This window comes from Talpa occidentalis, unplaced genomic scaffold (assembly GCF_014898055.3).
Source record: "Talpa occidentalis isolate TD23 unplaced genomic scaffold, MPIMG_talOcc4v2.1 talOcc4.5, whole genome shotgun sequence".
Taxonomy (NCBI): domain Eukaryota; kingdom Metazoa; phylum Chordata; class Mammalia; order Eulipotyphla; family Talpidae; genus Talpa; species Talpa occidentalis.
In genome coordinates, this window is record NW_023604861.1 from 115,775,769 (window position 1) to 115,792,499 (window position 16,731).

General features: G+C 34.5%; 1 protein-coding gene and 1 pseudogene across 2 annotated transcripts in view; both read left to right on the forward strand.

The window, feature by feature from the left end:
- SLC8A1 (solute carrier family 8 member A1) overlaps positions 1–16,731 on the forward strand; it is a 664,135-nt gene that overhangs the window by 199,979 nt on the left and 447,425 nt on the right. The window lies entirely within an intron of this gene.
- Positions 10,760–11,455, forward strand: LOC119258660 (BOS complex subunit TMEM147-like; annotated as a pseudogene).

The following is a 16,731-nucleotide window of genomic DNA, read 5'->3' on the forward strand; positions in this document are numbered from 1 at the left end:
AAGGGGAGGGGGAATGGATAAGGGCAAACTGGGGTGGGAACATAATGGACTATTGTGGGGGATTATGTGTGCCTTGGTGATGACTGTGGTATGGAGAATACACCTGAAGGGTATGATCTTATACTTCTAAATGATAGACAGTGTTGTAAACCTATGTTGCTTCAATTTAAAAAAAAATTAAGTATATTCAGTCCCCTATGGCATTTGCTAGTAAGACATTGAACAATACCGTTTACTATTCAGAGTACATACTAAAATACCAATAGTCTATATTGAGACTATATTTATGCCTTCAATCAGGAGTCTGGCTTTATATGCAGCTAAAATTTATTTAAATTGCTGCATTTCAATGTAGATAGCAAAATCTCTGTTTCAGAGATATAAAAATTAAGTGACTTACCAAAGATTGAAGAATAATAACCTAATAACTCTGGCAGGGATATGTCATGTTTTTACTCTGTAGTAGGCATTATTCTATGCAATATCAGTTTATTAAATTCTCATAAAGACTAGTTGATATGAGCTCTTACTGTAATTATTTAACTGATGGAGCAAGGAAGGCACATAGATGTTATATTTGCTTAAGCTCATTTAGCAAGTGAGGTTACAGGGCTGACATTATGATCCAAACCTATACTCTCTGCCCTTTAGAAGTTTATAATTAATGGTGAATAACAACTTATAAATGTAAAGTATACAGAAGTAACATGGAATATCTCTCTCACCCCTCACCACACATACAAACACACACACGCAAAAACACATGCAAACACACTGTCTTTGAGCTTGGTGTTCAGACAAATCTGAATCAGTTAACCTTAGTTCTAATGATTTATTCATCTCAGAAGAAAATAAAGTATCAGTTTTATTTTATTTCAGTTTTACCAATTTTACAAATTCATGATGATAGAATATTCATATACTATCCTAGATGCCTGCTGGAGTGCTGAATAAATGATGGGATAAATACATGATTTAATTTTTATAGATTCCAAGATGGCTTCTGCCCCATTTTGATCCAGGGGCAGCCAATACTGAACTTCCCTCTCCACTGTACCCTGGAACAGGACATATTGTCTAGATTCTGAAAAAAAAGAAAAAGACATTTGAGATATAGTAGAAAGTAATATGGACATGATACGTTACTATGACTGTGAGGATCAATCTTGTGGGAGGGTGTGCTGTAGGCATTTTAGATTGCCCTAAATATAGGAGATGATTTCTTAATGATTTTTAAGATCTTCAACTTCAGTGATCAATGGTTCTAAAATAAAAACCTTTCAGAGAAGTTTGCCAATTTATCTCATTTTTGCTACCAACTAAAATTATTTTGCAAAATGTCTTTGTTCCAAACAAAGTGTACTTCATATGTCTAATTTCCCTTCCCAAGTACCACTCTGCCAGCAAAATCTGTGCTTATGAATTTTTATCTCAGCTTAGTATTGGGATCAAACAAGAAATAAATAGGTAAGAATGTTAGAATACATTTCTATAAGATATTGACAGTAATGCCCCACATAATCTGAAATATCCAGACTCCAACACTGTATAATCATGAAAAAGAGATTAAATGGTTGTTTTCTGTAACATGTAATTATCTTACTTTAAATGAGTCACCTTTCCACACTTATATGAGTAAGATAGATTTAATTCTAAAGAGTCAAAGATACATGACATAGCCTTTGTTTATAAAAATTTCAAAATTGAGTCAACTATCAGAAATGTTACTTTTTCCCCCACATTTCTGTTCATTTAGTAGACTTTTTGTCTTTTCCCTTATGAACAAATCCTCCACATCTGGTAAGGCAAATTTTTGATAGTAAAAATAATACAAGTATTTTCTCCTTGTGTCTTCTTTTTTCCTTTCCCACACATTTGTTTGGATCTTTACAATTTTGCACTCTCTAAACAATGTGCTGGATTATAGTGTAGAAAAGAGAAAGAAAGGATGAGATAAATTGCTCATTCCTTTGCTTTAATAACAATTTCTTTTCCACTTAAAAATATTTCACAAGGAAGGATGTGTACAATAATAAGTTTTTTAAAAAAACAACCATTGAATTAAATTACACAGTTGTAGGGAGGGAAAAAACATAGAGCTCATGGAGCATCCTAAATATCTATTTGAACAATGTCAAGGATTTAAAATACTTTTGTACTGAATAAAATTTACTGACACATCTATCAATAAGAATATTTATTTTACACTAAAATGTTCTGCCTTATTTGTAAAAGTAATACATGCTGGGCTTCATTGCAATTTTCTTTAAATATCTGCAGTTATATACATATATATACATATATAAAGAATATGTATATATATTATATATATATAGTCAGTAAAAGATTGGTTATTACTAAAAGAAATGAAACATGGAAAAGTAACAAAATAAACTTAAAACTACTCTTTATTCAACTAAGTTATGGGACAATTAAAAAAAGCAAGAAAGAATGGGGATGACCATAGAAAGGAGGAAAAAGGATGAGACCAGTTCCTAATGAATTATGAACCTGACAAGAGACTTGATGGAAAAACTGATGTCAGTGGACCAAGGCAGCAGGTAATAAGAGATAAGTGAGTTCTTAACAGAATCAGTAAGGAGCTTGGAAGTTAGGACACAGTAGAAGTAAATATGGACACATGGGAAAGACCACTAGTTTTTAAATCTGGTGCATAATGATCTTAATAAATAGTAATGAGTGAATAAAGTGAGGAATTTCAAAAAGTGAAGATCATCTTATTGTGCATACTTTAGATTGTAAACAAATGTGATTTCTTTTTCTATACCTGAAAGAAAATGTTTGACTACATGTCACACAATTACACAAGGAATAAAAAACACACCACATGTGATGGACCTGTTTATTTTAAACCTTTAATAAAGATAGTGTTTCATTTTAATACCTTTATTATTTTTAATACCTTTATTATTTAGTTTTTAAGAGCTTCTGAATTGATGCCCTTCAAGTAATAACCAGCTTTAGAGGATGTTAGAACCAAATAGACTATAAATGAGTTGAACTGGTAATATTCTTAGCTTGAATTTTTCACCCTGTGCAAGAAGACTCTAATTTTGAATCTGACTGATATCACCGACATACATTTTGTTAGCAAAGGGAAGGAAAGTGTGGGAAGCAGGAATGAGTGGAAATAAAATCAGCTTCATTTTGCATCATATTTCTTCTGTGAAAAGCACTAGTCCCATTCATGAACACAATCCTTCTTTATTTTATTGTCATTCTGATCTAGTTAGGGATTGATGATTCACAGAGCAGGGGTAGAATATGAGGCACCAAATCATTGTGGTTCTTCATGCTCAAAATGTTGCTGTGTCAAAGTGCTATTAAGTGACTCCTAGTAAAAGTGAAAAACCTGGTATTCTTTTGCAAACTTTTGTCTAAAGCTTTTATTACTGAAACAGTAATTACCTAGCTTCAGTTTATGTGAAGTTTTGTTATTAAAAAAATAATGCTTCATTCTGATCATATATATAGATTTTTACATTAATGTTAGTATCAAATTCAATATTAATCTATAAAGTTTCAATATATTTATTTAAATATTGGGAGCCAGCATCTTTCCTCTCTCTTTAATATTATATTACTAATATATTTTCAGTAACTCTTCTCACTATTTGTCTCTATTTTGCTACTGTATTTCCTAAGCATGCACAAAAGCAGAGTAGGAATAAGAGATGATAGTAGATAGACAATAAATAGACACAATGCAGTGGGGTTAAACTATTTTGTAAATAACCCAGACACAATTTAATGACTATGTAAAATAAATTTTAGAAATTTGGAAAACAATAATTTTCAAGTTTTCTGCCTATTTTCTGCTTTTATATATAAATCAAGCGTAATATTGAGGTGGCAGAAAGAACCATTTAGTAAAATAAAATACGTTTCACCATCTGATATGAATCTAATGTACAGAAATGATGTGTGGCTCTCTAGTTTCTACTTTCAGACCTGGTTTTATAGGAAATTTGTGCTTCCTAGTTTGGCTTGTATCTGTGACTTCTTGCCCACCAAAAATGAGTCAGACTAGATTGAATAAGTGAATTCAAGATGGAAATACACTCATTTCCATGAAAAGGATGATAACAGATGATTCATTTTCCAACAGTTCCCAGGGCAAAATTGGCCTTGTTAATAAACATAAAATATAATAAACTCATTTCTGTAGACTCTAAAGGACTATGCTGATTTTACCCCCATATATGTATACAATGCATATCATAACCAGAATATAGTTAATGTAAGACACATGTATGTTTCCTGAGACAAAAAAAAAAAAGATCAGTCATCAGAAAGAAAGCTGATCATGATATTCATTATTTTATAGGACATATACTGGATATATTATACCAAAAATAAGTTACCATCATTTTTATATTTGCAGAGATCTGAATATTCTTATACAAGTTTTTACTTGTAAAATAGTCATGATGATTCTAAAGAGAAATTATCATTTCAGCATTAACCACAGTTTTGAATTACCTTAAATTATTTTCCTTCTTTTTTAGCTTCCAAACCATTGAAAAAATTTTTGAAAGAAAATTCAACACCTCACATTTTTAAATATATTTTCTTATTAAAAAAAAAAAAAAACCTAGGTAGTCTTTGGCAGGCTTGATAATCTTCAAGCAAAACCCAGTATTTCTCAGGAAACCTAAGCTTTATTTTTGGCAAATCGAGTCAACATGCTGTCAGTTACCTCCTCCAAGATGCAATTACAGTCAGCACTAAATAATTTTGAGCTTCCGGCAAGAGGCTATATTCAAAAGGTTTCCACAGACCTCTAAGCAAATTCATTTCTTCTACATTAACTAGCATAGCAAAACCTTACCCAAGCTATTTTCTGAGAGTTAGATGTTGGTAGAAAAATTTGGATATTAGCTGGGTTATATTTTTGAATAGTGCCTTCAAGAAGAGAAACATTAAGATTGATTTTCCTTATATACATTGCCAAGAAATTCTTTGTCACCAGTTTTAATTTTCTGAAAAGAGAAAATCTAAGTCACCTCTAGTTTGTTGTAACTTTTACTACCACTGTCTTACTTTCACTATGTGTACTTAAATTGCACAATCTTTACCTAACTCCCAGATTCTTAACAATGTATGTATATCCAAAAATATCTCAAAAAAAAAAGAGAAGGTATGAGATGACTCCTGTTATTTCCATGGTATATTTATGGAAACTAAGTTAAGGACATAAAAATTGATTTATCAAATGTCTTAAAGATGTTTAGTAATATAAGTGGCAATTTCAACCCTTGTTTTCTGTTAAATCCCCAAATACAATTGTCTTTGTCAAACCAGAAGGAAAATGTACTGAGAAGACATTTCAACAAATGTAAGAAAGACTGTAATTGATATCTATAGCCTCTGTACTGAGAGATACTGCTGAGATCCCTTTTCTGAGGTATGGCACAACAAATAATGCAGAAGCAAGTTGATTCCAGCAAATACTAGATAGAATATGGTTAATGGATTGATTAAATATGAAAATTTTAAGGATGGGCTTTAATATAACCAAGTACTATTTTGCATTGATCCATGCCACATAGAAGAAAAACTGGAGATATCGAACTAGATGTCTTGCAGATAATAATTTGATGTTCTAACATTCTACCACTCAATAAAATGATTTCACTTTGAATGTCTTTTCCTACTACTCTAGTCACTCTAGGTTCATCCCATTAAGCCAGACAGATAATGTGCATGATCAGTAACAATGCTGAAGGATAGAAAGTGCTATTTAGTGTCAAGTTCGTACCTGTTTCCAACAAAGACAATGTTCTACAATGGGTTTGAAGGGAAACCAGTGGAAAGTTAGTATGCTTTATTCACTGTTAAGTGATGCATTGTTAAGAAATACCTGGAGAGGTATTTCACGAGGGTATTATATGTGATTGATAATATGAATTCTTTCCTCTAAACACAATGCTTATGTGAATTTAGTACTACTGCCCCACTATTGGATATGATGGTAGAATGTTTAACTTTAACTTCATTTATGTTTATTCTGTCATGGCTTTCCATGCTTTAACCTAAGAGGTTTTATATATACGTCAGTTCTTATAGGGAAGTAAAGTTGATTCCTCAAAAAACTCATCTAGAAATAATGAACTTACTATAAGCTAGTTATACCTCAACACCATAATTCCAGCTGTATATGTTCCATTTAAAATTATACACACACACACACACACACACGCAGATAAAAATCCTTCCTAATAAAGATAACCACAATCTACACAAATTTTGTATATTTTTGTTAATTTAGAAATTTTGAGGGTCCTTAAAATTAAATCTTATCAATAAAATCTAAAAGAATATGGGCTTCCCTGGTGGCGCAGCAGTTGAGTGCTGGGCTGCGAGGCTGCCCCAGCCTCTGCAGTACCGGTTCAGTCCCTGGCCGCCAGCGAGGGTCCCACATGGTGTGCAGACCTCTCCTGCAGTGCCCGCTGCTCCCCTCAGCAGTGTACTTCGGTCCTTCTGCCTGCTCTGCTCCCCGCTCTGGCTCTGATGAATTCTCTCACCCTCCCGTGCTTCTGACTGTACCCAGTGCTTATATAAATAAACAAAGAAATCTTAAAAATAAATAAATAAATAAATAAATAAATAGAAAAGAATCTTTTAAAAAAAAAAAATAATAGAGAAGACTGGGCCTCCCCGGTGGCTCAGTGGTTGAGTGCTGTGTTGCGAAGCTGCCCCCAGCCTCTGTAGCACCGGTTCAATCCCTGGCTGCCAGGCAAGGGTCCCACATGGCGTGCAGACCTCTCCTGCTGCCCACTGTTCCCCTCAGCAGTGTACTTCGATCCTTCTGCCTGTTCTGCTCCCTGCTCTGGATCTGGTGAATTCTCTCATCCTCCCGTGCTTCTTACTGTATCCAGTGCTTATATAAATAAATAAATCTTAAAAAAAAAAAGGTCTTATATGTTTAAAAAAAAAGAGAGAGAAGACTTTGAATATAAACTTTATCTTGATTTCATATAGAAAATATTTCACAGAAAAAGAGACATTCAGAATCAATGCAAAAATGAAAAAAAAAAAGTGCCTTCTTAGTAATCTGGGAAATGCAAATTTCAGTCATGAAATGGTATTTTACACCCACCAGCTTGCTTTCTTTCTTTTTTTTAAGGAAGTTCTGCTTATAATGCATGTTAATTGGTGGGAGAGTAAATTAATACAGAACCTTGGAACATGATTTAGTATTATCTTGTAGATTTATGTATGCGCAAATTTGGAGCTCAAGAACTATGTCCAGGTAATTAGAGCCCTGTAAATATATATGTGGCATTGCTGGATCCCAAGTTACAAGTATTCAAAATGACTATAAACATAAGATTAAATATGTTTTGGCAGAGTCACATGATGGAATACTATTTAATAGTGAAAAGGAATGGTCTGCTATAGACGTGGAAAACAGAGTGAATACATGTTTCCATATCAATGTCCACTTAGAGTTTTAAAGAGAATTTGTTAAAGTATAATCCACATGACATAAAATTAGCAATTTTAAGTGAATGAGTCAGTGATATTAATGCATTTACAATGTCAAGAATCAACATCTTTATCTATTTTTTTTTTTTGGTTTTTTTTTATTTTTTTTTTATAGAGGCATGTTTTATTTATTTATTTATTTGTTTGTTTGTTTTGTTTATACATGCACTGGGTACAGTCAGAAGCGCGGGAGGGTGAGAGAATTCACCAGAGCCAGAGCGGGGAGCAGAGCAGGCAGAAGGACCGAAGTACACTGCTGAGGGGAGCAGCGGGCGGCAGGAGAGGTCTGCGCGCCATGTGGGACCCTCCTCCGGTGGCCGGGGAGCAGCCGGGGATCGAACCGGCGTCGCAGAGGCTGCGGGCAGCTTCGCAACCCAACACTCAACCGCTGCGCCACTGGGGAGGCCCTCTTTTTCTAGTTTTAAAGTATTTCCTTCACCCTTGAATCAAACCTGTACACACTAAGCAGTTTTGCCCCTTTTCTTCCCTTCCATCAAACCCTGACCAACACCAGTCTTCATTCTTTTTCTATGGATTTGCCCCTTCTGTACATGTTTTAGCATTTATCTGCATTTCATTCTTTTTTATGGCTGAACAATATGCAATTGTATGTATATACCACAACTTGTTTATCCATTCATTTGTTGACAAACACGCGTGCTACTTCCACCTTTGGGCTATTGTAAACAGAGCTGCAAGGAGTATGTGTACACGTGTAATTGTTTGAGTACCTGTTTTCATTTCTTTTGGGTAAATGTCTAGTAGTAGGATTGTGAGTCACATGGTAATTTTCTTTAACTTTGAAAGAATCAGAATGCTATTTCCCATAAGAGGTGAACAGTTTTTTATTTCACTAGCAATGGGTGAAGATTCCAATTTCTGCATATTCTGAATAAAAATTTTTATAGTATCCCCTGAAAATTTTAACTCTATAAAATACAGCAGTTGAAGTATTCATTGCTTTTAAAAACAAAAAGTCAGAAAACAAGAAAAAATAAAACAAATACCAAACCACATTTCCTGTATCAATCTCCCCAACTCAGCCTCTCCTCCTGTGTTTTAGAATTCTTTTTTGGAGCATAGTCACACATAATAGGTAAATATATATTAGAATACTCAATGCTATTAGCAGAGTGCTAATATAATATAAAAAGAATTGTTTTAAATTTAAAATAAAGTATGCATTCTGGTGGGGTGTTTCTATGAGAAAGATCTAGAGATTTAATTGACGACTCATTGACTGAACCAAACTTAAATGTCCTCTCTCAGTTAAAGCATGCTTACAGCATTTAATGAATCAGAGTTTACTCTTTCAAAACCTTAATTGCATGCACAGTGATGAGTAACTTTCTTTTCACAATCAAGATACTCAACAGACTGTGTTTGTTGAAAATAGAAAGTTATAGAGAATAGGAGAAAAAAGAGAATTAGCAAAGATGATAGAACTAATAGAGAAAAGTAACAGTCCTTTAGGTTTTGTTTTGGTGAACGTAATGCTCTCACATTTCAAGGACTTAAAGTGGTTAAATAAATCAAGCACACACATACAATTGATCAAAATTCTCTGAATAAACTCAGATACAGCTTAACTATTCTAGAGAATCTATTAGTAGATTAAGAACTGCTGAAAAGATCTGGAAGCAAACAGACGTTGATATACTAGATAAAATCTGTGCTGATCATTTTCCCAAGTACACGTACCTCATTTCACAAATATCCTGTGAGATAAGTGACATCATTATTCCAATTGTACAGTTGAAGTAAGCAAGTCTTAGTAAGTTAGGATTACTTCTATAGAGTCATACATTTTGAAGGCACACATCAGACTTCAAATTCAACCCATCTGGCTCCAGTATCTATGTCAGTATCACCTAAAATAAAAAGATGCCATCTAAACTTTTATGCCCCCACTGCCATGATCACCATTCCATATTTATTTTTAAAACAAAGGTCATTTCATTTCATTTTTCCCAATTACAAAGTAATATTTTATCAGTTTAAAAGAGATAAGTATAAAGAAAAAAGAAAACCTACAATGCTATCACACAATGAACATTTCAATATGTAGTCACATTTTTTCTAAGGATGTGAAATCATATATTTTGAGAGAAAGAGAGACAAGTATGGTAACCCCCACATACAAAATACCTGATAGTATTAGCTCTTTTTAAAAATTATAATCATTATTATGAATGCCTGTTGCTATACTTCATTTATTGTCATTGCCATAAAATATTCTAGTGTACAGATATATCACCATGTTTTCATCATTTCTGTTACTGGTGGATATCTGGATTGTTTCCAAGTCTTTGCAAATAATGTTACTATAAGTAAGTCTTGCTTTATATGTACCTTGACACACATATTATATCCTGGTTCCCTGGGTTGGGAGGAAAAAAGCCTAATTTATGGTTTTCAATCATGTTCTAATGTAAATGCACCGTGGTGAGCAATTTAAGATATTACTGGTTCATTGAAAATTCAGCAGCTGGTTGTATGTCAGTACAGTTGACCTGAACACACCATTGTCTGAGCATATTTATATTGCAATAGATTATAGATCATGTATGTGATTAATTTTAGTAGTAATGCTAAATAGTTTTCCAAAGGAATAGTACCAGTTTATACCCCTACACCAATACATGAGAATTTGTATTGTATGTCAGACTGTTAAATTTTTGTCATCCTAGAGGATATGTGATAATATATCGTTATAGTCTTGTTTTCCCTGATTACCAGTGAGCTTGACCACCCTTTAATGGAATTATGGCCATTTTTGATATTCTCATGCCTCTTCAATCATGTGCTTATTTTCCTCTTAGTTGTGTATTATTTTCTTAACCAACGTTAGATCTTTGGTCTTTTGGATACATCAATGTTTTAAGTGTTGAGAATTTCTTCACCAACAACATAGCTCACATTTTCACTTTCTAAATGCATAAGATTGCGTTTTGATGAGCAATCTTATGTACTCAAATTAATTCATCTTAATTTCTTGATTAGAGTTTTGCTTTGTTTGATACATAGTTTAATTATCTGAGATCATGAAGATGTTCCCTTTTATTGTTCCCCAATACCTTATTATTTTGCCTTTCATATATTGGAGGCATTTTTCCACATAAAAAGTATTCTGGGCCACAAGTGCAGGGATAGAGGGAGGCCAAGAATCAGGCACCAGCCAGACTGACGGACTCACACTGAGTCCCAGATATGCCACCCCATAAGGGCAGAGCCAGGCGGCCAGGTCATGACCCTCTTCCACTTCAGATACTGCTTTGCCCTGGCTCCTCCTACTTCATTACGTACAAGTGTCGTGGCCTGTTCAAAGACAGTGTCATCAGGAAGTGTATCCAGGCTGAGGTCAACTATTTCTTGATGCAATTGTACAAGATTCTTTACTTTGTCTATTTTTAACCTTGGAAGTCAACATCGATGCTTTCCATGAGCAGTTCAAGGCCAATCTGAATGTGGCCAACCTTACATGCCTAGCCCTTGGCATATCCTGGGATGCCATCAAGGATGAGTACAAGATCATGGCTGTTGCCCTGGACTGGGCCACCACCCAGCTCATCAAGTCCAGCACATTCTACTCTGGGTTGGAGCCCAGACATCAAGTTTGACTGGAAATACATCCAGATAAGCACTGACTCCATCAGTCTGGTTCATTGCATCATCACATCTACCTAGGCCTGGATGATAACTTGCTAAGACCTGTTCCACACTTTCTGTTTGGCAGTCCTGCTGACGCACCTAAGTGTGTACAAGACCTTTTGTTAGGGAGACCTTTGTCCACCTCTGTTCCCTGGGAAGCAGACAGCATTGCAGGCTCAAGGACACCACCACCGGCACTAGTCCTCTGCCCCCTGGCCCTCTAAGATGGCCTTTTCAGTGTGCCCCCCAAGACTTGTTTTCCCAAATATGCACATACCTGTTTTCTCCCTAGGTTTTGGTGAAATAAACAATATTTGGAAAGTAAGAAAAGAGAGATTGTTTTGTATATGACATGCAGTAGGAGCCAAGTTTTATTTTTATGGCTGTAAAATGCCCCAGCATGATTTACTGAAAAAAATATTTTCCTTCTCCAGCTCTGGAGTAGTACCATTTTTATAAATTAAGATTCCACATATGTTTGGGTCTTTTTCTAGGATCTCTATTTTATGCAACTGCTCTATTTGTCTTTCTTTACATGTACATCATACTATTTAGAGTAGGTTTATAAAAATTCTGGAGAGAATAAGCCCACTCATTTTGTCCTTCTCCAAGAATATTACGGCTACCTTAAATTTTTTTAAACACATTTGAGATGTAATTGAGTTACAATAAAACTGCTCATAGTTAATAATACATTGAACCATGATTCCTGTTTACAGTTAACAGTAAAAACATTTTCCAACATCAATGCATTTCAATATCATTTTAAGATACACAGTACACATTATATGCATGAGCTGTTTAATCATCCATTCACTAATTCTTTCCAAGAATAAAATATGACAATAAAATTAATAAATATAACATATAATCATTACCTTGTATACTAAATTAAAATACCAATATTAAAGCCATCAGGCTCATCTTTGTGCAAGAAACTTTGATATCACTCTGATCATTTTCTTAGTGTATTACTAAGAAATACAAATATGGGTAAATAAAGCTGAATTTTCTAGATAAAAGGAAGTGTTGTTTTTAGACTTTTCATACACATTCTCAAATTGATTTCTAGAAAGTATATGTCTATTTGGATTCCTAAAAAAGATTAATATCTCTGTTTTACCATCCCTCATTAATACTGAATGACATTTCCTCAAATCTTTGTCAATGTGATAAACAGATATTATATTTATATAGTTCTCTGTTTCGTATGATATTGATCATTTTTTTATGTTTTTGGACTTATATGAGAATTTTTTTAAGCCCTTTTCAAGTTCCCTTTTAAATATATGTGTTGTTTTTGAATTAGGTCTTGAAAGAAAGAAAAAAGAAAAGAAAACATTGAAAAAATATTAGTATTTGCTAATGAATAAGGAATATATTAAATACTTTTTGTTGTCCAAGATTCCTTATACCTTTCTTTAAGCATCAAAAAAGAGCACAAAGACAGTTTTCTAAAGTTCTCATTTTCTACAGTTTTGTTTTTCAACATGAGAGAGTCAATTTTCAGGAGGAGTACAGGTGACGGCAGGAGAATACCCAGGAACTGTGACATCCACCCTCTGCTTTGATTGCTCTTTCTTCATTTGGCATAACCTCCCTCCCCCAATTTGGTGCTCAGATTTTTCTAGATCAGGATGTCCATTATGCCTTGCTTTTATTATTCTATTTCTTACAATTTAAGCGTGTCTTCCTGCCTGTCCTGATAACAGTACTAAAAAATCTAGGCATTGCTAAAGACTCTTTAAAGTTATATCATCTATAAATAATGTCATTTGGGAAAATCACTATTTAACTATTAGCTAATCAGTGAGGTCCCACTGCAACTCCACCTGGAATGTGCTATTTTAAGAGTTGCCCCTTAGAGAAACAGATTTCCAAAACAATCAGAGCATCTGCCTGTAAGACTTTGATTTATGGCATTTATTTACCACTGGTGGTCTTTTCTGCATATCTCCTTAATGATATTGCATGTTCTTTACAAATACACAGATAATGATCACCCTTATATACCAGGCAATTTCTAGGCCTGGGTGTAGAAAAGAGAAAAAAAGACAGAAAATAGCTATCTCAATTTATAGACTAGTTTTCTCTGAGTAGATGGCTTCTTGCTTTACTTCACTTCCAACTACCCTGGAAATAGACATTCACATAACTGAGATGTCTACAGAATATCTAACTTTATGTAATTCCTCTGGCCTATTTTTTTTCAAATAATCCTAATTCTCTTTATATGGAATATCTTATATATAGAATAGGTTCAAATTTCAAATTATGCCTTTAGATCAAGGAAGATTTGAGATAGATTATTTTTAGTGTTTCATCTGACAAATATTTATGGGTGGAGTTTTATGGGATAGTCACAGTGAAGACATGTGAGGGAAATTAATGATATGAAATGAAACTGCTATTAAAAAGATATCAGTTAATATTTATGGAACACTTACCATGTACCTGGCATTTATCTAACCCATCTACTTACCATACATTAATATGTAAAATAAATACTAGAGAAAAGCTAAAGACAGAGGTTTGAATAACTTGTATTAACAATGCTGAATCAGTGCAATGATGGTTGGAGATGGGGCTGGGCAGGTGTTAATAGCAGGACCTGGATTTGATTATGTTATGTTATGATTGCAGATATTGCTTAAGAGTGTTCTAGAGTTTGTTTTCAGACCCATTTAAATTAGTCAAAGTCGTCATATATCTAGTCTAATGTTAAAAGAATGGATCATTGGAATTCCAAGGCTTTCAAGACTAGATGAAACCAAGTGAAAAAATGTGAAAATAAAATGTGTGTTTCACAAAAAACAATAATTGTTTTGATCTTTTATATAGTGACCTTTATATTTTCAGGTTTATCTAAATATCCTGGCAAGCACAGTGCTCTTGGAATGTTTTACTTTGAGGAGCATTCCTCACTAGGACAGCTACCAGCCAAGTGGGCTGCATACTAATAAGTGTTTAGAGCCAACTATAACTGATTGGGTCACTGGAGGCAAACCCACAAACTGGATATACAAACCTTCACCTTGGAGAACTGACTGCAACTGTCAGTCTTATCCATGTCACCCTTCAGGAGCTGTTACCAGGGGTGGAGGGACATTGTTTGTGAAGAAAGATACTGTGAGATAGGAGAACAGAAAGCAACCAAAAACATAATTAAAACTCTTTCAGAAGCAGGCCAATGACCATTTACAGAGCATTTTCTTTGTGCCAGGGGACCTGTGTTGAAGGTAACAAGGGCTTGATGCTGTCAGATTGTGCTGGAAGTGCATATGACTGCCACCACTGCATCCTACCACAAAGTGCACTCTGTCTACATTAGTGTCTTTTTCATTGAAAAACTCATCTTAAAGTTCCTGTCTTAGTGAAAAGGAGCCCCAGAAGTGGAGTTGCCATGAAGACAGGGAAAACTAGATTTCACATCACCAGTCTTTCTCTGAAAATTCACCATTTCCTGGTACTGATTCCGATCACCTGTCTCAGACAACTCCAGTTCTTCTTTTATTTAGATGTGTTAATCCAAGCTTAGATAAATATGATGCTTAAAATGAAAACATTTTGTTGGAGTAGGGGGGCATCTGAAGAATTTGTTGAAAGCAAAAGGATAGCTAAAGGCAAAAGACACACAATAGGTAGCATCACTCTAGAACATCTGATTTACAATGTGGATTTTGCTCACTTCCAATGATTTACCAAATGGCCACCTTCTTCTAAGCACCTTCCTCCAAAACAGAGCTCCTCTTGTCTGTATCATGCTCAGAGTAACAAGTCTCAATGTTTAATAGTTCTCCATTAGTTATCTTTTTTCGTGGGGTAAGTGATACCAAAATTAACCTCCCTATTTCAATGTGTTCAAATATCTAGGATCTTCATAGGACAGTTACTTGTCCATGTGGTATGGACAAGATTTATGTAAAATACACATATGGTAACTAAGGGAACAGTGGAAAAAAGCATGGAAAAGAATGCATTTAAAAAAAATTTTTTTTATTGAGTTAATACTGCTTTACATGGTTGCTTCCATAATAAAAATGTAGCATCCCCCCCTTCAGGCACTTTTTTGCTATCTTTTCCTTACCTATATTCTCAAATGTTGGACAGCCTTTCCCCGCCAGAAAGTGGGCTTTGGGAATATCACCAGAGGCAATTTATGCTTTCAGCTTTTGTTAGTGTTTGGTGATATCATTGTCTGAACAAGATAGAGCTTAAATGTGATATGCAAACCACTATTTATGCCCTTTAAATGATGACTGAAAAGAGAATTATTCAGCCACCTGCAAAAAAGGTGACTGATTAAAGTGCTGGAGTGACTTATCCCTTTGTCTGAACTGGTCTGATAGTCCCACAATGTGGAATAGAAGTTAGAGAAGAGTCCATAACTGCTGGGCCTGAGCATGTAATGAATATTCACTAACATAACTGTAACTCTTGCAACTAATGATGAGCTATTATGTGCACTAAAAGAGAAAGTCTTGAAAGCAAAATGCAAAAGCTGTTAATTAAAAACAAAACATCTCAAATACAGAGTGTGAGGCAGTTATTGAAATTGTAACAGAATTTGAAAACAAAGATCGAACCTCTGGAAGCTATTTAGATAGGGTTATGAATATTGCAATTGGTAAGAAGAACAAGCAATATCTAAATTTACATAGGTGTCTAAAGAATTATCTTACAACTCAGACAGTGATAGAAAATTGACTTCAGGGATATAAGGAACAACTGGGGCTGAAACAGCAGAGCTGAGGGACTGTAATCAAAGAAAGGGGATAAGGGAATTACTCATAGGGCTCTTGGTGTGGAAGATCAAAGCCCAGGATAGTTCATTTCTACTAAAAATCTGTGAAAGTAACAATATTAAAACGTGAATTGTGACTATGAAACTGGGAACTGTTGAGGATAGTCAGATATACGAGATGTTCAGTTGGGGGGCTGGGAAAGAGGTGATGAAGGTTTAATTGTTGAGTATGAAAGTAGAAATAAGATTTCAAAATATTTTTTTCCTTTTCAAGCAATGCTAAAAAGTGAAGAGATACTCCTTCTGAATCAGTAATAAAGGCCATTGTGGTTTTCTCCTACATAGTCTCTGGATTCTGCTATATAGACTCTGGATTCTGAATGGATTGTTTGAGACATGAAGGAAAATATACTCTCTCCTGGTTAATTGTTCTTATTTGTGTATTCATTCCCAACCCCTAGGCCTAGTTCTAATGACCTATTGACCTTGAATCTTTCCAGCTCAGTTTGTTTTTTTTTTGCAGCAAGAGAGAGACTAAACTCCATTTGACAGATGCATAAGTGAGGCCAAATTTTTCAAATTTCTCAAGACCATAGAGTTAAGTTCTGGCAATCGTCATCTCTGTAAAAATCACTATCTGCTGTGAATAAAGCAGTGTGTGATCCTTACAAGACAGACCACTACTAAATAATCTCCCTCGTCATTCAAGCTAGCAATATTACCAAAGAATCAGAAGAAGGGAGGAAACGGTATGGAGAAAGTGGGGATTGGGCAAGCTTCTAAAGGACAGGAATAATTTGAACGTAGAGAGAAAAGGATCCAGG